This window comes from Protopterus annectens, chromosome 11.part0 (genome assembly GCF_019279795.1).
Source record: "Protopterus annectens isolate FY-2018-M chromosome 11.part0, PAN1.0, whole genome shotgun sequence".
Taxonomy (NCBI): domain Eukaryota; kingdom Metazoa; phylum Chordata; order Ceratodontiformes; family Protopteridae; genus Protopterus; species Protopterus annectens.
In genome coordinates this window covers 1,524,811,623-1,524,834,282 of record NC_056745.1, presented here as the reverse complement: position 1 = coordinate 1,524,834,282, position 22,660 = coordinate 1,524,811,623, and positions in this window count along the sequence as shown.

Sequence of the window (22,660 nt, the reverse complement as noted above, 5' to 3'; positions counted from 1 at the left end):
TCAGGCATCAAAGACTCATGCAGTCATACCTCTCAAAAATAGTGATGGTCACTGCATGCTCTGAGTTTAGCACCACATGTTTGTACTGGAGAATTATTAGACAGTAGTTAGAAAATAATGATACACATTGCAGTTTCAGACTTCACAATCCTAGCAAGATCATTCACAATAAAGTTGGAAAATGTTGATGCTATCAACTGTCTGACTTTCTTGACCAATATAAGTCAAAGGTACAATTACCATTTCAACATCATAAATGCAGATATACTAAGCAGTAAGTCAGCTATGTACCCTGAGCACTAGACACACACACCTTATGTATCCCTGAATTCAAAAGACACAAAACAGGGATATAGTACAATTATCATTACTTGCACAGGGTTTTGGGGTGCAGGAAGCATTGTGTGTGTGTGTGTGTGTGTGTGTGTGTGTGTGTGTGTGTGTGTGTGTGTGTGTGTGTGTGTGTGTGTGTGTGTGTGTCTGTTGCAGTCCTCCAGGTGAAATTGGTGTGTGAGTGTCTGCATGAACACAGCCAAAGTCTGTGCTAGCTCTGTGTCTTAGTATGTCGGGCAGGTGTGAGCTGTGCATGGTAGAGGTAGCAGTTAATCACTCTCATCCCCAACCATGAGAACTGGCTCTGTGTGGAGTTGCACTGGCACAGTCACACCCATGGTCAGATGCACTGCTGCTACCTGAACATGACTGATATCTGCTGTATGAGTTCCCCCCTAACCAGGAAGCCCAGGACCAAGGTCCCATGGCCTGACACATCTAGGTGTGGATAGCTCACCCACTGATGGAGCAGTGGAAGTACTGCTACTATGGGAAAATCATTGGGCATGGCCACGTTGGCTAACAGCAGATGACGTGGGTGAACAATGCCCATGAGGATGCCATCCCTCTCACAGCAAATGTTCCATCACAGATACCGCTTGTTCCAACTTCTCATTCATCTGATCCATTGAATCTGCAACATGGTGGAGGCAGTCATGCATGTTAGCCTGTGCCACATCTACAACCCTAAGTATTTCTCTGGAGCACCTATGGGAACATGCCTGGCCTCCATAATGGCCCTAAACATATGTTGAGTGGCATGGGAAGAGACACCTGGATCAGGTGGAGGATGCACAGCAGACCTCCTCCAAGCACCCCTAACAACCCTCCTGCATGGCACCTCACCCATAATTTGGCTACAGCCAGAGTCAACAAGCACTGAAGCCACAGCAACAACAGTTCTCTGATTGATTGTTTTGCCTTCCACCTGTCTAATATCCCTGGACTCACTGGAATGGGTAGGCTTAGTGCTACTGGCTGTGTCTGATGGAATTTCAGGGGATGGTTGCATGTCAACCTCAGTGTCAGATTCAACTTCTGCACCCTCTCATTGTGCCTCTGTTGGCCACTGTCCTCATCAGAGTCTGCTAATACTCTGACAGCAGGTGTTAGAAGTCCCACACTTCCATAAGCAACAAACACAGGAACAATTAATACCTACACTACTATTGTCCAATATATGCTAACAAGATAACAGTGCTGCAACAATTACACAGTACAGCAATACACTCAACAGTCCTGACATCAACATCGCACACTAAAATATTTCTTTGAATTGCTCATCAGTACTGACTCAAAACTGATTCACTTACCATGTGAAGATGATGGTATCTTCTGTATGCCAGGGAGTCCTGGAAGAAATTAAGCAAAAAGTAAGGGCAACATTATCACAGTTAACAGTAACATAGGGTTGTAACACCATTTCCCCTTTATATGTCCATTAACTATATTTTCAACAAGAACTTGGATGACAACTCCAACCTAAACCCATGTGTAATCATTCAGAATGTGTTGTTAAGTGTAGCAATCTTCAACCCCCCCAAAAATTTCTTGTGAAACAGAGCTAACATATTGATTTACATCATTTTACTATACAACAGTATTTAACAATTGGGATATAAAAGCCTGCCTGGAAGCTCCTCCTTGGATATGCCTGTTATCCCTCAGACAGTAGCACCAATGTCAAAGACATGTTGTTCTGCACTTTCCTGAGAACTGTCTGGATCCCTGACAGTGGACAGATACTCATCATTTGCTGTTAGTGCTGGCTCTGTTGTATGCCTCCTCCCAGTACCAATCTGATCACAAGCCACTGCAGCTGCTCTCATCCATGCAGATGAGATCATGTCAGTGGCTCTATGGTGCACCTGGTCATATGTCCTGCTGCGGCCACCCACTACATTAATGTCTTCGATGATCTGCTGCTAAATCTGCATTTTGCCTGACATATCTCTATGTTCCCTTTCAAGCAGAAAGGCACCATATCACCTAAAAGCTTCAAGAATGACCTGATTCTCAGGGAAAGGTGAAGGGTGGTTTTCAAGGATTGAGACACCTGGGTGGTATAGTCCCAGGTGTCCTAAAAGACAACAGAAGAATAATACACATAAGTATCACATAACTATAAAATATCAGTTCCCAGATAAAACAGAAAAGGTAGTCAGTATTACATAATGGAGAAACATAAAGCAGTCTAGTGATCTGAAATATGAACAACAGACTGGACGCAAAAAAAGGAGAGTAACAACAGCAACATGTCCTTGTTTTTTGCCATATCAGAAATGCAGCTTTGCATCCCACCCCAAAAGAACAGGCAACTGACACATTTTGCTAACAAACCATCTTTGAAATGCTAAAAATTGGTATCAAATGAACTGTCCCTGAAACATGTCTACAGATTTAACACAGAACATGACATGTCAAGGTATTGCCAGTCATGTATACCTGTAAAATGCCCTGACAAACATATCCATGCCATCAGTACACTTCTAACTAATGCATACAGATAAAAGTGTAAATGTCTTTACTAATCAAAATATATATATCTTGCCTGTTGAACCTGGTTGAATTCTTTGAGACTGTCACCAAGGCCCTGGATGAGGGAAAATCAGTACATACAGCTTACCTTGACTTAGCTAAGGTCTTTGACACAATCTCCCACTTGTGCATCATCGAAAAGCTAACACAACTTGGTGTAAATCCATATCTCATCAGGTGGGTGGCCAACTGGCTCACTGACAGGACCCTCAAGGTCAAAATAGTCCCCTCCAGCTCTAATAGCAGATTTGTCACTACTGGAGTTCCCCAGGGATCTGTCCTGAGAACCCTCCTGTTTGGCATCTACTTTTCAGAGGTCCAGGCAAAGACAAAAGGCCTGTGGCTGACCAGGATTGCAGACAACTGCAAGTTAGGTACAGTCATTGACTCCCCAGATGATGTTAACATACTGCATGAGGGTGTCACAGCAACTAATGACTGGTGCCAAAGTCATGGCCTCAAGCTAAATGCAAAAAAAAGTATCACCATACCAATCAGCAAAAAAGACAATCCGTACTGATTACAACATCAACTGTAAACCCCTAAACACACAACCTGTGGTGAGAGACCTGGGTACTCAGGTTGATAATTTCACATTCGACCATCATGTAGTGGCAGTGGTCAGAAAAGCCTTTTACTTGTTTCATCTCATAAGTAAAGGGATCGCAGCAAGAAAAAAGGAGGATATTACCTCTCTATACTCGTCCCTCATTAGACCAATAATTGAGTATAACGCCCTGTTTGGTATGTACCTCTCCAAACATCTGCACCAACTGGAAATGCCACAGAAATACCTCACAAAGGGAATCCATGGCCTCTCACACCTGTCCTATGTGGACAGGCTCAAATCACTATCACTCTACTTAGTATCGTAAAGATTGCTAGAGGTGATCTGTGAATTGCCTATGAGGCCATCTCGGACCCTGCTCCATATCAATAAGTCTAACTCCTCATGCATTTCTCACCCAAAAGGCCTGAATTTAATATGTAACATCAACAAAACCTGCTGGAGAGATAGGTTTGTCTTCCAGAGGCTGCCCCATCTCTGGAACAGACTTCCCATACACATCAAACAAAGTACCTCACTGACCCTTTTTAACCACAACCTTGATAAGTGGATGGGAAACTACAAATGTGTCCCAGGGGTTCCACCTGTGTCCCTCATTGACAGGGTCGACAGGTGTTGACTGAGGTTTCTTTTTGGGGATAATCTCTTGACTAGGCTTGTAAGGGCCCCAGGGCCACTAGCCTAGTAACCTCCTATGATCCTCTTTTCTGTGTTTTCTACATAAACAAGTGTCCACACCTTCAGTTTCCTAACTACACAGTTGACTTTTAATGGTATAGATTCAGGACTGTCAGCACAGTCAAAATGCAAATGAGGTGTGAACTAATTAGAATTGCTGAATTCCAAATACTTGGCTCCATGTTTCAGATGTAAATATAGTGCAGGCACTACCTCAGTGTTAGTTTGTAATGGATTGCAATTTATAAATGATTACTGCTAGGGAGAAGGAAAACATAGCAGCAGTGCAGTCTGCCCTACATCCAATGAGTGTGCCAGGTTAGACTTACAAAGTGTTAGATGCAATTGTGTCAAGGTTGAAATCTAAGTAAGCAGCATACAATTCACAGGTTCTGTTCATTAACATCTAAACTTCCCTTCATTTGTTGGCCACTGTATATTATATTATTGTCATTTAATTTCCTAACACATTTTAAGGACAATGATGAATGGATTACAGACTTCATGTCTCAGACTACTGGTCAGATAAGAGAAGAATGAGCAACAAATGCAGACAGGTTTGACAGAGCTGTATATTTGCAAGCAATACTCATAACTGGTTGTATGAGAGCTTAATGCAATGCATCCAAAAATAATACATGTACAAATAACAGTTGTATGGTTTTGTATTAATGTAGATGATGTTGGAGTTGCTTGTATGCATAATGATTTCAGTTCCTTGCTGCAAAGCTGTTTGTCTGGCAAAAAGGGGTAAAGCATCCTTTCTGTGTTCTGAAAGTTCACTGGAATGAGAGTTCAAATCCAGAGTGATGCAGGAATATGTCATGTGTAGTAACATTTTGTAATGTGGTGCTCCGGTTTCCTCCCACATCCCAAAGACATGCTGTAGGTGGATTGGACACTCTAAATTGGCCCTAGGTGTGAGTGTGTGTGTGTGTGCCTTCTGTGGAAGGTTGGGCGCCGGGCTGGCAACTCAACACCGTAAAACTCCACTGCCAATCATGAGCGGACAAGGTGATCCGCTGTGGCGACCCCTAACCGGGAAAATCCGAAAGAAGAAGAAGAAGAAGTAACATTTTGTAATGTTTGTGTCATAGATTGCTTTTCATCATTTCAACTACTTTTCTCTTTTTTCTTTTCCTTTTTCTTCTTCTTTTTTTTTGGGGGGGGGGCATTGTTTGCTCGATGCATAACTTAGCACAAACACAGAAAGAGAGAAAATTAATGTCAGGTTTTGCTGTGCTTATCTCATTTGCATGAAGCACGGCAATGTTCAAACTGGCTAGTTGCCCACCCAGGAACCAGACAGAGCATCTGCAAACAGGGTGTCTGTAAAAGGGCAAAGGTCAAAAACAATGTATCATTACAATATCTGTATTTCATCGCTTAACTGCTCTTAGCAGAGTTGTGCAGTGGTTATCAAGGTTCCCCAGCAGCTGCAACCATCGAACACCTGCAGACAGGACTCAGCCAATAATTGAAACTGGATACATTCAATTAATTCTGTTTGGCACCATGCAAATCCACTAGATGGTATTGCACAGCAGTTAACACAGAGACCTTAAGAATGATTAGGAAATTAGGAAATGTCATGTAATTAGTCCTCTGACAGCAGCTGTAAGTGTAGGGCTGGAGTACACATGGTTTTGGGGTCAAATACAGGGTGCGCAACCTTTCTTTACTGTTGTGACAGTGGAGTTTATAGGAATGAAGTGAAAAATAGACACATGTTATTTCAACATTCTTGTGGTAAAGGTGTAACAGTAGGACTACCATGCACATGGTCCTGGCTTCTAATACAGGATATTCCATACACTTTTACTTTTATTCCACTTCCCTTATATTCACTGTCACGTATAACACTTTGGATAGTGGAGTTGATATGAATTAAATGTATGAGGGATAAGACACCCTTTTCGTGTTTTCAGATGTCTGATTTAGGGTATATTGTCTACTATATTTCTGTAAGTATAATTATGCTATCTGGACTTTTATGGCCTTCACATTTGCCTGAGACACATACACAAATGGTTTATATCCAATAACCTTGTCATGTCTCAACCATACATGTGTAATGGCTCAAACTGTCACCTGTATTTATGTATGATTCCTGACTATGTCTGAGCAGCACTTCCTCTGTGGCAAAGATAGAAAATCAATGCTGTGCAAGAAAACATTTACCCCTTATGCCTAAGTTTGAATCCCAAACTGTAAAAATCAATTTTCCTTATTGTATAAAGACAAAAACATGTATCAGATCATTACATTTATGTCCCCAATATCTACCCCCAAGCTACATTAGTAGACACCCCTCAATCTAAGACCAAAAATTAGATTAACCTTCCAGTTTCAGTTATTTAACTCCTCCCTGTTTGGCACTGTTGTGCTCTACTTAACATCGCACAAACACATTTATGCACTACCAGTAAATGCAATAACTATAACTTGCAGGAAAGTATCAGTTTCCACTGTTCTAGTTCAGCTGGTAGGCATGGATGGCTGACATTGGAGAGGAAGGTGCCAATTTTAGGGCACAGTGGTGGGGTGTCTAGCAGTCCAGGATATTTATTGGACTCCTGGTAAAGTACCACAGCCAAAAGCTTCTGCAGAGGGACTATTCTGGTTCCCAATACAAGTCTAAGGTGTGGGATGGTTTTGCATAGACTGTATCTGGTGCCACTGGTATCCCAGGCACTGGACAACAATGTAGGCATCATTTCAATAACCTACTCAGGAGAAAAAGGGATACTGCCAATCATTGGTTGCATGAGTTTCAGCCTGTGGACATTTTATGGCTGTGTAAGTATGATAATAAGAGAGTACTTGTAAAACTTAGAAAGCTAAATATTGGCAAGACTGGCATGCATAATGCTCTTCTGTTCTTTTCTGTTCTTAACCCAGCTCCCAATAAGTGTGAGTTCAATCTGCAGGCTCATGTTGTTCAATTGGAGAGACTGAGGGAAGCAAGTGGTATGTATGCAGCAGAAGAGAAGTGCTATTGTAGCGTTATAAGTTAAAGATAGCATTTTTGTTCTTTTATGCAGTTGTATCAAATTGAGCATGCATATCCCAACTATAAAAGCAAGTATGCATGCATTAGTCTGCAGCACAAGCCATTTATAAGAGTCCAACATTAGACTGTAGTCAGAGGTTATGGGTTCAAATACCATGATTCCCAACTATACAATACTGGTATTTCTTCAATAATATTTATTTTAAATTACAACCTCTATATCAGTAGCACAATTGCCTTGCTATAAACTGTAATCTGTATAATTGGAACGTGACATTTGCACATTTCAAGGATTACTTTAAGTAATCTGTAGTATAGTGTGTATCTGTTAGGATTTATACTTAAATGTAATGTTTCAGATACAAGAGTTGGATAATCATGTTAATGCATTGTATTTAATTTATTATGGTACTAATTTTATCTCTTTTTTTTCTCTCACCCCGACCCTTATCTCTCTTTTTTTTTTCTATTGTATGCCTTCAAAATGTCTCCATGTCATCCATGTGTAACACATCACTAAATACTACACAGCACAGTGAGGTAGGCCAGCACCAGTGGATCAGACTGCCCCTGCTTCACCAGCTCCAGTATTGATGCCCACCAAATCTGCGAGCCAACCTGGCAGCACTGGCTCTGCTGCCCCTGCAATATCTCTGCCCTCAGGTAGTTCTACCCTAGAACCTGGTGTAGTGGTACCCTTTTGGAGCAGTGGCGGAGGTGGTGATTTCATTACATGCAGAGATATGCCAGGGATGGTGTGTAGGGTCATGCACTGCACCATTGGTGTATGCCTATGGCAGATGAAGAGGCTGCTCTCTCTCATTTTCTGTACTAGGAGAAGATGTCAAACCCGCCAGCCATCAGCAGAGTAACGGCGGAAATGATGACAGCCCAGCGGGTAAGGATTCGATTTTCACTATCTCCAAGCTTGATATCCATGAGCCTGCATTATCCCCTCCTTCACCCCAATCATGGTACCACCAACCATTTGTCTCCATCACCATTCATGTCTCTTGTCTTGTTTGTTTGCATTTACTTGCTCACCTACCCAACCCCAACTTATCTGACCCAGACATACCCACGTCCCATACCCAGCAATCCCACAAAAAAAATAGTTGCCCCATACTTACCTCTCCGTTTCACACATGTGTCTTCCTGACACAGTTGATTTGGTACAACTGGCTATACAACATGATCACATTGTTGTTAACCTTCTCTCTGGAGGTGACAGTCCAAACTCAGCTAATATTCTGCACATATGATTATTTTTTACTGTTGAAGAAATTAATAGCTATGGTTCATTCCTACCTTCCTCCTGCACATTCCTATACTGCTTTCCCTTTGTTCTTCCCCCTACTTGCTCCCCATTTCACCACTTTCTTGTCTACCCCTTTTTAACACCTATAATCTGGTCAAAAAATAGAATTGCCACAATACACATAAGTATCAGAAACAGCAATGGGTCCCTTCACTTTTTGGCCTCTGTGTTTGCACAGACTTTTGCATGCAATCTCATTTAACCCTATTGCATTATGCCAACACACAGCAACACATGTACTATAGAGAAATTAATGTAATTGCATTATTACTGATTATTTAAAAGCATTTAAAAGTCTTACATGCACCTGGATTTGAATCCAATATCATCTAGGCTCAAAAAAAAAAATGTGTCAATGCATTTACACCTGCTGGCAAAGAGTCAGTTAAGCAACAGGTGTGTTTCGTAGACTCAGTAATAACTGTCAGACTTTAGCAATGCAGCTCACATTTGTGCACTGCTTAACTATGTGCAAACATAGAAAGTAAGAGAAATGTGTATCTCGCATGCGGAACACTTTGCCAACTGTCCTACAAACCTACTTCTCTCCACACTAAGGAAAAGTAAATATTATTATGCATTACTGCTGTTCACCATCCATTTCATGTCTATGACATATGTCACATATTTACAATACAGTCTTGTGCTGCCTCCCCCAAGCACTGCAATCCTGGTGTCTCAGTACTTTTTTCACACATATATCACCTACACTACAGAAATTAATATCAAATGTTGTGTGATATGCAATGCACATCAATCTGTTAACATGTAGAACTATAACTACTGACCCATAAGCTAAAAAGCCTTATCTGAAGATTTTTATTTATTTATTTTATTTTACATTTGGTGACCGGAAAAGTCCAACTGGACACAGGTCCATTTTCAGTGGAGGCCCGGGGAGAAAAACTCCAAGAAAGTGAACATTCTAATAATATACATTCTAATAATATATAGATAAAATGCAATGCATATAATCAAATCCAGGTGACTATTTTTAAGATGTGCTTGTACATTTATAGTAATACATGTCATCATATTACTAACAGAGCACCAAAGAATCAAACCTATATGGATATTCGTAGATATCTATGCTACTAGCAGTCAGAATTCAAACATGTAAGAAATATTGTATGCAATTCTGCTTAAATATTGAGAATAACGTTTCTGCATACATCTAATTGTAGCATGAGTTATGTTTAGGTAGGTAAGAATAAGTAATCTGCTGGATAGGTGAGAATATGAAGTCTAAGGATAGAGAGACTAGCTGGTGGATTTTGGTGGAATTCTTGCAACAGTGCAGAGCTAATGGGTTAGCCTGGGGGAACACATGGACAAAGCCACTTGTTTGAATAGTGGGATTTGAGGAGTTATTTTAAATTGAGAGGCTGAGCTTGTAGAAGTTATGTGAATTGGGAGTGAGTTCCAGATTTTAGCTATAGTACAGGCAAAGAGAGATTTACCAGCTTAATTTCTGTGTTTGGTGACTTTTATTAGGTTTTGTTGGTGGATCTTAAGGTTCTGGTGGTAATGTAGGGGTGTGTTAGGTCTTGTACTGATGGAGTATTGTCAGGGAGGTAATACAGCTTATGGGCTATAGAGACTTGATTAGTTAGTAGCAGTTGGGGTAACTCTAGCCAGTTGAGCTGTCTGAGGGAAAGACAGTGATGGGATTTAGTATTGTTGTCAGTGGCAAACTTGGCTATTTTGTTGTAGCAAGATTCCATTTTTTTTAGTTCGATGTGGTGAAGATTAGTAAAGATTGGGGAGGCATAAAGGAGGGTGGATAAGAGATGAGTTCTTGCCATAATGGCTTTAGTTGGATTGGTCATGAATTGCTTGTTCCTGTAAAGGAGACCAAGCTTCTTGTTTACCTTTTTGATTGTTTGGGCAATGTGTATGTCGAATTTAAGATTGTTATTGATGATTACTCCTAATAGTTTTGTGTGTGCTGTTGGGGTGATTACAGTGTTGTCGCTGGAGTGAATGGTGAAATCATTGTTCAGAGGGGGGGACCTACCAGGGTTAAAGAGAATAAGTTTTGTTTTCTTGGGATTGAGTACAAGTTTAATGTGATTTAACCATGTTTCTACAAGAGTAAAGTCATGTTGTGTTATTGTTTGGAGTTCACTTAAGTGGGGCAACACATATAATGGTGGTGTTGTCTGCATATTGCACTACAGATGCAGAGAGTGAGGATCCTGATATCTGGCTTGTAAACAGGGAGAAGAGTAATGGTCCAAGTATGGAACCTTGAGGGACTCCTATGGATACTGGTAGTAGGGAGGACAGTTGGTCTTGCCAAAGAACTGCTTGCTGGCGGCCTGCAAAATAGCTGTTAAACCATGATGTAGTGGTGGAGTTTATATTAAGGGTGGATAGAGTTTCTAGAAGTATGGTATGGTTAACCATATCAAAGGCTTTAGATAAGTCTAGGAATACTGAAGAGACAAAAAGTCCCTTGTTTCTATGGTTGTTGACGCTGTTAGTGTATGACAATAGTGCAGTAGTAGTAGCACTGTGGGAGGGTCAAAAGCTATGTTGAGAATTTGATATAAGGTTGGTTTTCAGTAGGTATTGCATTGGTTGTGAATGTACTACTCTCTCTAAAATTTTAGATAAAGGTGATAAAATTGCAATTAGGTGGTAGTTGGTTATCTCAAGGGAGTAGCACCAGGGAGGTAAGGGATAAGCATGGGCCTAATCCACAGGGACATAAGTGACCTTCAACACACTTGACCTGACTCATTTTGGTTTTATCTACAGGTATCATAGAAAAACTCTCCCATCTGGGAATTTACTCATATACTACCTAGATGGATAGCCAACTGACTCACTGCCAGAATGCACACTGTCAAAGTTGGGGACTGCACCTCCATGACTAGACCACTTACCAGTGGAATACCACAAGGATCTGTGCTGGGCCCTCAACTGTTTGGAAACTATTTCTCTGAAATTGAGGCAAAGGTAGATGGCCTGTGACTTACCAAGTTTGCAGATGACTGGACGCAGACATATGGAGACCCCCAACTATGGTAACATATTACAGAAGGGGCTGACACAGACAAATGATTGGTGCCAAACTCATGGACCGACCCTTAAAGTAAAAAAGCCTTATTGTGCTGTTTTGTTATGAAGTACCCCTGTAAATTATGATATGCATACCACCCTTCTAAGCTCAAACATAGTGTTTTGAGACTTGGGAACACATGATGGTAGCAATCTACACTAAAAAGCTCTATGTGTCCATAGTGGTGAGACACACGTTTGACATTGGATACCTAATAAATAAGGCCATCACATCCAGGACAGGCCATCATAGTTCTGCTGTACTCTACCCTTATTAGACAGCTAATTGAGTACAATGCTCCCTTCTATCTGTACCTCACCAGATACCTGCAGCAACTGGAGGAAACACAAAAGTTTGCGACTAGGAGAATCCAGGGTCTCCAAAACATGACAAACATGGAAAGACTGAAAGACCTGTCACTGCACTGAGTATCATGCAGACTGCTGAGAGGTGACCTATGCCCTGCCTGCAGAGCAGTCTCAAACCCTGCCTACTGGAAATGCTGGACATCTGCAAATCAGATGGGACAAGAATAACTTGCTCCAGGGAGCTCAACCTAGTCTGTGACATAAATAGAACATGCTGGGGAGACAGATATATATCCCAGTGACTACCACTCCTCTGTAAGAGGCTCCCACTGGATGTGAAGCAGTGCTCCTCTATGACCCTATCCATGCACAACCTTGTCAACTGGATAGGTGATTGTAAATTCACCCCTGAGGTGGCTCTATTTCCCTCATGGACAGGGCCACTTGGTGCTTATAACAAAATCATTCTGCTAACAACAACCAACGAACTATGCTCAGTAAGTGTACTTCTGTTTTTACATAGCTAGGCTTGTAAATACCCTAGGGCTATTAGGCTAGCAACCCCCTATGGACATATGAAGCTATGAATGTATGCAGGCCTCCCAACATCTTCTCTGTAGCATGCACTGCTGATGCCATTCACTATGCATTGATCTGCAGTCTTGCAAAAGTCAGACTTGTGCTGTGGTGCTTTTGTAAAGGACTCAGTTCTGTAGTTTGTGTATTTAGGTAGGGGTTGCCTCCACAGGTGTACTTAGCTCTGTAGTCTGTGTACATAGATAGGTAGGCATTCTGTTCTCACTGCAGTCAACTGGGTGTGTGTGTGTGTGTGTGTGTGTGTGTGTGTGTGTGTGTGTGTGTGTGTGTGTGTGTGTGTGTGTGTGTGTGTGTGTGTGTGTGTGTGTGTGTGTGTGTATCTAGCCCGAAGAGCAGAAGTGTATATCCTACAGTAACTGCTCTAATCCTATGGATTGACAGTGTTTTGATACTTGCACATGCCTACACATTCATTACATGCAGGCCTCCCAACATCTTCTCTCCACCATGCTCTGCTGAGGTCATCCACTATGAGTTGACCTGCAGTCTTGTAAAAGTCAAACTTGTGCTATGGCACTTGAATAAAGTACTGAGTTCTGTAGTCTGTGAATTTAGATAGGTAGAGGTTTTGTTCTCATTGCAGTCAGCTGGGGTGGTGGTGTGTGTTTTTGTGCCTTACTTGACATTACAGAGAGCCTTTTACACCAGCATGTGGGGCACTGTTATTACCATGTTCTCCTCATGAGATTCTTCTGATGTCATCAGCTATAAAGTGTTGTTTGAGACACTTCAAGTCAGACTTGAGCTGTGGTGGTTACCTTAAATAGAAAGTTCTGTAGTATGTGGACTTAGGTAATGGTTCTATTCTCGCTGCAGTCAAGTGTGTGTGTGTGTGTGTGTGTGTGTGTGTGTGTGTGTGTGTGTGTGTGTGTGTGTGTGTGTGTGTTTCTGCTCTTGCTTAACATTACAGAGAGCATTTCCCACCAGCATGTGGGACACTGTTATTACCATATTTTCCTCATCAGATACCGTTGGTGCCATCAACTATAAAGTGCTGCCTGAGACACTCCGAGTCAGACTTGAGCTGTGGCACTTGCCTTAAGTACAGCATTCTGTAGTCTGTGTACTTAGGTAAGGGTTCTATTCCCACTGCAGTCACCTGGGGTTGTATGCAATCTTGCTTGACATTGCAAAGAGTCTTTTACACCAGCATGTGGGACACTGTTATTGCCATATTCTTCTCACCAGACACTGCTGATGTCATTACCTATATCTGATTTGTGAATGTACACTATTCCCACTAGGCCAGGGTCAGAGAATAGTCTGTAGGTCAGCAGAAGTCATCTTATTCTATACAATCCAAATTACAGTGACATAGCATTCAGTCTATCCACATACATCATGGAATGATTTGTAGGCCCTGTGTTTTCTTGGTGAGAAAAACCTGTGGTTTCTCCAGCTGCTGCATGTGTCTGCTGGGTACATGCATAATAGAGCATTACACTCAATTAGTGTTTTGATCAGGTTTGAGTAAAGTTCTGAAATATAATCCTCAGATCTGAATAGATAGCATGACTTATGATGTGCACAACATAGCCTGTAGTTTGTGTACTTAGGTAGGGGTTCTGACTGCTGTCAATTCTGTAATTAGCAGGACATTCCACTTTGCAGAAGGACAAAATAAAGACACATTTTTGCATTTATATGTAAACAGTGTGGCTTTATCAACAATCATTTGTCTGTATTAGCCCCTCTTGTAGTATGTTATCATTATAGATGAGCTGAATGCGTTCACCCACTATGCAAAAATCTGCAAACGTGGTAAGCCAATGGTTGTATACTTTAGCCTGAACTGTTGAGAAATAGACCACAAACAGTAAGGGGCCAAGCACAGATCCCTGGGGTCTGCCAGTGGTGACAACTCTACAGGTACAGGTTCATTCACCATTTTTCACAGTATGTGTTCTGTCAGTGAGCCAATTGGTTACCCATCCAGTGACATAAGGGTTAATCCCCATCTGAGTGAGTTTTCAATAATACCTGTGTGGGGAATTATGTCCAAACTGTAGGCCAGATCAGGAAAGGCAGTATGCACTACTACTTCATACAGGTCTGTCACACAGAATCAATGGGATGTGGTAACATCATAGATCGCCTAGCACGTGATTCAACACATATGCCTTCCTGACATGGTTGAATACACACTTTAAAATATGCTCCACACACATTCCTGTAGAAGGGTGTACATCAACATGCATTCATGTCAGCTGGGGGGGAGGACAGCACCCGATGCATGCATGTTTAGACACATCTTGACTCTCCACAAATATGAGGTAGACCAACATGTCATCATAGACCTTTTACTAAATTGACATTTGTAATATCCCTGCTGTGTGTAACAGACCTGTGTGAGTTGTTAATCTTGCATCATGTCTGTTACATCTGTTAGATGTCCTCAAAGAGGTCATTGAGGGCATGCATGGCAACAACACCATCATCCTTATGAACTTGACAAGCCCAAGGCAATTGACAGAAATCCTCACTGAGGTATTCACAAAACACTTTCAGATGTGGCCATAAACACCTATATCACCAAGTGGAGAGACCACTGTATTACATACATGGCATGGAAATAAGTTGAAATGTGTGAAGTGAACTATATCTCAAGTCCAGTGATCAAGTCTGTACATCAGGGCTTTTGTCTACTAGGACCTTTTCTGTCCATTATTTAAGTCACAGACATCACAAATGACATACACATCCTGTGTCCAAATAGCTGTCTGAAGGACTACAGACTGTGGACAGTCATTGACTCTGACTGTGATATTAGTATAATACAGACAGTAGCAGCACACAGCAAAGATTGCTGCCACAGTCATGACAACACCAGCAATATCACAAAAAAGATGGGCAATTTGTTATGTTAAGAAAACAAACACACAACCCAAGTATAATGTAGATGTCACACCCTATAATCAGACACATAGGTATGCAACCTATGTCTTTTACACCAACATGTGTCCACAGTGCTGACTACTCCCTTGCATGTAACACAGCTACTGAGTATGTGGAAGACACCCACATCACAGGCCATAATGTCTCCATAGTTCATAGCCTTCATCACATCAATAACTGTGTAGAATGCGCCTTACTTCATGTAGCTCACTACACATCTTCCAGTGATGTGTAACTGAAATGTACCACCTTTGCCATGGTGAGCTGTCCTGCATCTTATTGGCCATACCTAGGTATCCTTTTTGTGGAATAAGCATTACTACTGATGGTGTGGAAACCCATCAAGGTGTTGCACCAAATGAATGTCTGATACCTGTTTCGGTGATGAACACAGAACATGCATAGCTGTTTGACAACATTAATGGCATGGGTAACATTTGTGACAGTGTGGATTGTGTCATATATATGCCATGCACACCAGTCAACTAGCCTGTATTGATCATAATGTCACATGCAGGTATAGCAGTGTTCCTCCTAGCACCTCCACCAGATGTTACAGAGTCAGGATGGTGTGCATGATTACCCTCACAGAATGCTGACATGTCACAATAGCTGTAAAACTGTGACTGTGAAGAACCCTTGCTGAGCACTCTAATTCACATATGTTATGTCAGATATGTGGGATTACTGGTTTTATTATTCTGATATTGTACATGATTGTGCATGCGTCTTCTAGTGTTGTCCATGAGCCTTTATCTGTATCCCATTAGCTGCATACCTCTGCTGAGATTGCACTCATATTCAGACAAATCAGTTTGCACAGCTTCACAAAATGCATCTCTACCCCCATTGTATATAACATCCCCGATAGATGTTCTCTGCACTGTTTGTGTAAGGATGCTTATCTCACACAGACATCCTCCCCATTGTTATGTCACCTTATGTGACAGTCACATAATACACATTTTCACTTTGCAGTCCCTACTGTACCATACTGATATGTGATTGGTGTTGCTGCTATAACAGTCTTCCATTGACATGCCCCTCATCAGCTGTACATTAGTTTGTTTCACCTGTCCTCTTTCCTGTGTTCATTCCTATAATTCATCTGTGTGTATCTATTCAATACACACACTTCCCCTGAGTGTTTATTTTGCATGCAGTCCATGTAACCTTACAGATCATTTGCACAACTTCAGTACAGAATGCCAGGAATGGGATTTCACAATACTCTGTACTGTAGGTACACTGTCCTGTAGTGGGTTTGGACCATAACAACCATACCACTCAGCTATCCAGATTTTCACAGAATACCCAAAATTTTGCCTTTATATCTTTTAATGTGTTTCTTATGAAATTTGTGGATTTCTGCCATATCACTGGGAAGATCTCAGGACTGATGTGACTCAATAATTACATACATACATTTGAGTTTCAGACTTAAAATCCTTCAGAACATGTATATTAACACAAACCCCTGGTTATTCTAGCACATTTCTAAAGAGCAAATATGTCAAATATTTCCCTATTTCTGGGTATCCCCCCATTATGTTGGCCTTTATGCATATGTCTTGCACTAAGAGATTGAGAGCTATCTGCTAAGCCCTGGTGATCACTGTGGCATTCTTCATCAAACCTTGGACCTTCAGTGTTCTGATTTATACAGGATCGCTATCTATATTTGCTTACACAGTTTCCTGTCTGACAATACTGTTGCCAGCCACAAAACCTCTTATTTACATTTAAATGTGGCGCACTGCATGAATGTGGAATGAGCACTACTAGTCACCGCGCATCACTGCGTGCACATGTAAACTCTGTGCAGGCTTTGCCCAAAGCCTACATGGAGTTTATTGAATACAAGTGATGGTCTATAAGCCAACAAATTTCCTGTATCTTTACTTTAGTGTCCATACCAACCTGAAGTTTTTTTACAGGTAGCTTATATATGATTAACATATATCAAACTGAATAACTTAATTTGCTGATTTGTATTGGTTAATTATTTCTTCATTTTTTCAATCTGACTTTTACCTACAAGTGTTCTTGTGCTAGCAGGTCACAACATATTTGTTTGCTGACACTCCAGTTGGCATTGTCCTGGTGCTTGCTAACCTGATTCCAGCAAATTACCAAGCCCATCCACTACCTATTCCTGCTGAACTATATAGACCAATCAAAACCCTAATACTAACCCCAAAACTCCCACCTGGTCCCTAAACCTAACCATAGTACTCGTCTCCCTAACCCTAACATCCCAGATTACTCCTTAACCCCAAAACTCATCTCACACTCTATAACCCTAAACTCTGTCCTTCTACTCCCTAAAGTTAAAATACCATCCCTACTTACTAAACCTAAAGTCCCTGATTTGTTCCCTAATCCTAAAAATTTTGTTCCACTCCATAAAACTAAAATTCTCTTCCTGCTCCCAAAACCTAAATTCCATCAAACTCCTCTTCAGCCTCTTAATGCTAAATTTATCCCCTCTATAAACCTAAATTCTCCTCCTGATTGCTTGCTAAAACTTTAATCTGCACTCCCACCACTCCCACTTCCTCCCCATGGCTGACACAGTATCCTCGCCCAAACAAACAATGTGTTTGGTGGAGTGCAGCAGCTCCACTTTCTCATCATGGCTAATGAACCTTACCCAGATTTGTAGCCATGTTTGAGTGAGAGTATCTGGACTTCCGAGATAGAATATGCCCTGGATGGAGACAGTAGTATTCAAACACCTGTGATTTTACTGCTTGCAGTAAACCCAACAGTTATTTTTGCTTCAGTTTATATACCACCTGCTTACACAAAGACTGCAGAGTAATCCTAAGTGAACATCCTCCTATCTAAAATGACGTGTTTTAAAAAGGATTTTGTGCACTAAGTCTAACAGCCAATATCTTTGCTATACGGTTAGTTTTTGGGAATACAAAATTATCTAATCAGATTCCCTGTCATAATTCTGGAGTAAAATAATGCATGGAAGGACTGTCCTCCAACAAGCCACCAAGTCTCAGTTAGTTATACATTTAGCTAGTTAGACAAACTCTTCTTACATTTTGTCATTGTAGCATTTGTTCTGGCTAGTAATGTGTTTTAAAACTAGAACTGTATCTCTAGCAATATCATTTGGAAAGTGTTTGTGTTAGCCTTTGTTGAGTTCACATCTTTCCATTCCTTTGTTTACTCTGCAGCAATCCTGTCACCTACCATCAGCCAAGGTAACCTCAGCAATCCACTTAAATTGTATTCTTACAGCTACTGACACACTTTTCTTTTAGTGTCTACAAAATGATCCACCTCCCCCATTCTGCATTTATTTCTTGCAGGAATAATTGTTAAGAGCTTTAACATTTTAATATTTGCAAAACTGGATTTTGTTACCTAATCCCCTTTTTAGTCTTTCAGCTAAATATATATTTTTTGTGAAGTACTGCCAAAAATAGTCTACGAAAAATAAGCAGAGACATGAAATACATTTACAATAACAACTTTAATAAAAACCCTGCAATGATAGCAATCATATGACATGCTTCACCCTGGGGTAACAGTCATTCTTAAAGTGAGGCAGAATGTCCTGCATCACAGTATTGTAATACCATTCCAATACAGAGAGCAATGCAGTGATTTATATATATTTGCTCCAAAAATAATTGTGTAGCTGTTCTAGTATGTTATGTGCACAGTATATAAACACATGATGCAAAAATGCTTCAGATCTGATGTAGAACATTTTTTAAAAGTTTGATCAAAACACCCTCATTGATTTGATCTTCAAAAGATTTTCTTTTTTCGGAATTGCTTTAGGGTTTCTTGATGAATCTTCCCAATCTTGACCATTACTAATGTTGACAGTAGTTATTCTGAAAACTTTCCACATCTGTCCTTTTCCAAGTATAATGTCATGATGAGATCCATCATGCTTTTTAGTGCAGGTCTTGATCTTAGTGCAATCTGACAGTTCCTGGTTCTGCACTCCAGAGGTAACATCCTGATTATTCATTCTCTGAGAAAGTATTAATGCTTGCAACTACTTGAAACTATCTACCCCTATTGCTACATAACTTCTGCAATTTTCTCATTTTGCACCTGTCAGAAATGTTCATGATTCATTCTGTAATTCTTGAAAATCTAAGCCTTTGACATTTTAACTGGTGGCTTCTGTTGCATGACCAACCATAATTTCTTCCAGCTAACTATTATGAACACTTCTTGGATTTAATTTCAGATTCCTTACACTGTTGCTTTCCATAAAAAAAATAATCTTTGTATTTCTTTCTTTCTTTCTATCATTCTTAGTATGATATCTGTCGTGTTTGATTTTTAGTCAGTTGGTATAGGTTCATAGGTTCATAGGTCGGTACTACGCTATTGGCCCTAAGGCCTATGCATGCCTAGCCATAACAATTCCCTGGAAATTTCTTCCCACAATATTTACTTCTCTGGGCCCCTGTCTAGCAGGGTGACTGACATGATCCCTGGGGTGAATTTCCTATCTCCCATCCAATCATCAAGGTTCCTTTTGAAGAGGGCCAATGAGGCGCTCTGCTTGACATGTATGGGCAGTCTATTCCAGAGTATGGGGAGTCTCTGGGTCAGGAACCTATCCCTCCAGCATGTTTTGTTCATTGTGATGATAAGATTTAGATCCCTGGAGCGTGTGGCTCTGAGGGATTATAAAACATTACCTTGGCTCTCAACTAGTAACAAATATGTTTATTTATTTATTTATTTATGGTTGTGCGTTAGGCTCGGCAAGCCAGCACATAAAACTCTACTGCCAATCATTAGCAGACTGGAGTTCCGCTGTGGCGACCCCTAACCGGGAAAAGCCAAAAGATACAAATTTATTTATATTTGTTTACTGGGATAGTGAACTGATCTCAATGGATCATTTGCAGGCACAGTCCAGGTGAATAGGATCACATAAGAAATTAACATTTACAATATGCTAAGAAACAAATATATATACATATTTACAGCATTTAGTGCAAGAAGCAGTTAACAATGTCAAAACATGGATAAGAAATGTAATTATCTTTAGCAGAGCTCTACTTATAAGATGAAGCCATAATGACTAAGATGGCTTATGCTGCAGGGATAGCAGCATATTATTATATAGAGAGGTATGAATACATTAGAAGAGGCAGGTGAGAATAGTTACAAGAAAGGATACCATGGGGAGAAGACAGTGAAAAGGTTAGAGAGGCATGCAGAGGGAAGAGGAATAGGCAGGAGAAATGTGAGAGAGATGCAAATAGAAGATGAGAGACAGCAAGTAAAGGGGATGACAAGATTGTTCATGTCATATATGATAATTTAATAAAGATGCTTTTTGTTTAAAAAAAAAAAAAAGATGAGATAATGAAGGATGAATTAGGCTTAAATGGGTATGTGAGAAAGCTGTAGGGTTCATGTAATGTGACCTCAGTGAATCCAGTTGCATTTTGCTTGGGTGAAGATGCGTTCCTTGAGCTGTTGTCTTAAGACAGAATACTTTTAGATGTCTCAGAATGAGAGCGGAATGGAGTCCCATAGTTTAGGTGCTAGGATGGAGAATGCATGGCCAATGCAATAGAGCTTACCTTTTGGAGTTATTAGGGTGGGTTGAGGAGAGACCACTGAGATTATATGTGGGGGTTTTGTTGAAAAGTTTATGAGTAGGAGTGGACAATGTTTAAGGAGAAAGGGCGTTGTGAATTAGTGATCCTAGTAGGAGGCTGGTTCTCAAATGTACTTGAAGTAATTTAGCTTTGGCAAGAGTCCAACAGTGGTGTTCATTATTGGGGGAGTTAGTAATGAAACAAGTTTTTAGAGATGATTTGTAAAGTGATGGCATTTTTTCTTTGAGACTGCAGCTATAATGGGTAATCAATATTTAACAATATAATATAATGGGTTGTTGCCTATGCCAATGAAAATAAATCTGTTCCCTAAAGTGGTGAATTTCTATATGCCAAAAACTGACAGATAATCTGCTGCAGTTGAGCTGTCACATTTCTTTTTTAGATAAAAACCAAAAACAAAAAAGTGCTGATAACCAAACGAATAAATAACCAAAACCAGGGCTGAGAAGAGAAACACAATAATGGTATCAAAAGCGTATTCAAAATGATGTCTAATTATCGCTCATAAAATACTTACTCAGGTCATAATATAACATATAACATCTAAACAATAATTACAAACACAAATAAAAACAATTAAACAATTAACTTTTAAACTTTTTTTTAAAATTAAATTTAAATTAGAATTGCATTCAAAGCATCAAGGGACCAGTTTTTCAAAAGTTATTAAAAAAGTAGATTTCTTTAAAAGTTCTTTTGAGTTAACAATTAATTTGCTATTGATTTCCTAGGGGGTCTTTTAGTTTAGATTTTGTAGATTAGGTTTTTTTTTAAAAGTAAATTGTAAAAATTTTTTTTTGTTGTATTGTACTATTAAATAGAGCAATAATTGTACATTTTTATTCTGATATGAGCGAACAATCGTTAATGATAATTGTTTAATCATTTTTCCATCCTTTCTACTTAATTGTTAATTGGTAGGTAATACAGATTAAACATAGTTTTAAACTACAACTTTTTATAACATTCTTGAATTCTGGGCTAGCAAATTGAGAATAGTTGTCTGAAACAACATATTTATGTATGCCTTCTGAAGATACATTTCAAATTGGCATTCACAGTGTTTCTGAGCAGTATGAATAATGTGAACTTGAAATAATTAACAACACACAGCAAGCAATAACCCTCAGAGTAATGAAACAAATCTATACCTAATTTGTTTCATGCAGGACCTGAAACATCATAGAAAATCAGTTCATTGCTTGCATTCTGGTTGCATTATAGTCCACACATATCTGTATTACTGACTGTAGTTTCTTAAATATCTTTGGAAAATAAAGATTATCTCACCCATTCCTCACACTTGACAATCCCTAAGTTAAATTATTGAATCTTTTCTTGTACTGACTTTCTCATTTGACTTATAATTATGACTTTATTTGATTTTAAACATTCTGTTTTTCACAAATTAAACCTTACCTCTTTACAGGCAAGATGCTTGAATGTCTTTTTGCCCGGCTCTTCTCTGTTCTGGCCAACAATTCATCATGGCCTCTTTTAACATGTTCAGTTGTATATCTTCTGTGTTATATATGTTAAGCTGATCCAGTTTATCTGATGAAATTGATAATTGTGGAATAACCCAAAGAACTTCTACATCCTTTTCTAGTAAAGTTTCCTTCTGCTCCTTTAAGTAAACCCTGCTCATTCTTCACTTGTGAATATTTATTCCTTATACTAAATATTCAGCAAATACTCTTGCAGGTTTAGTAGCATTT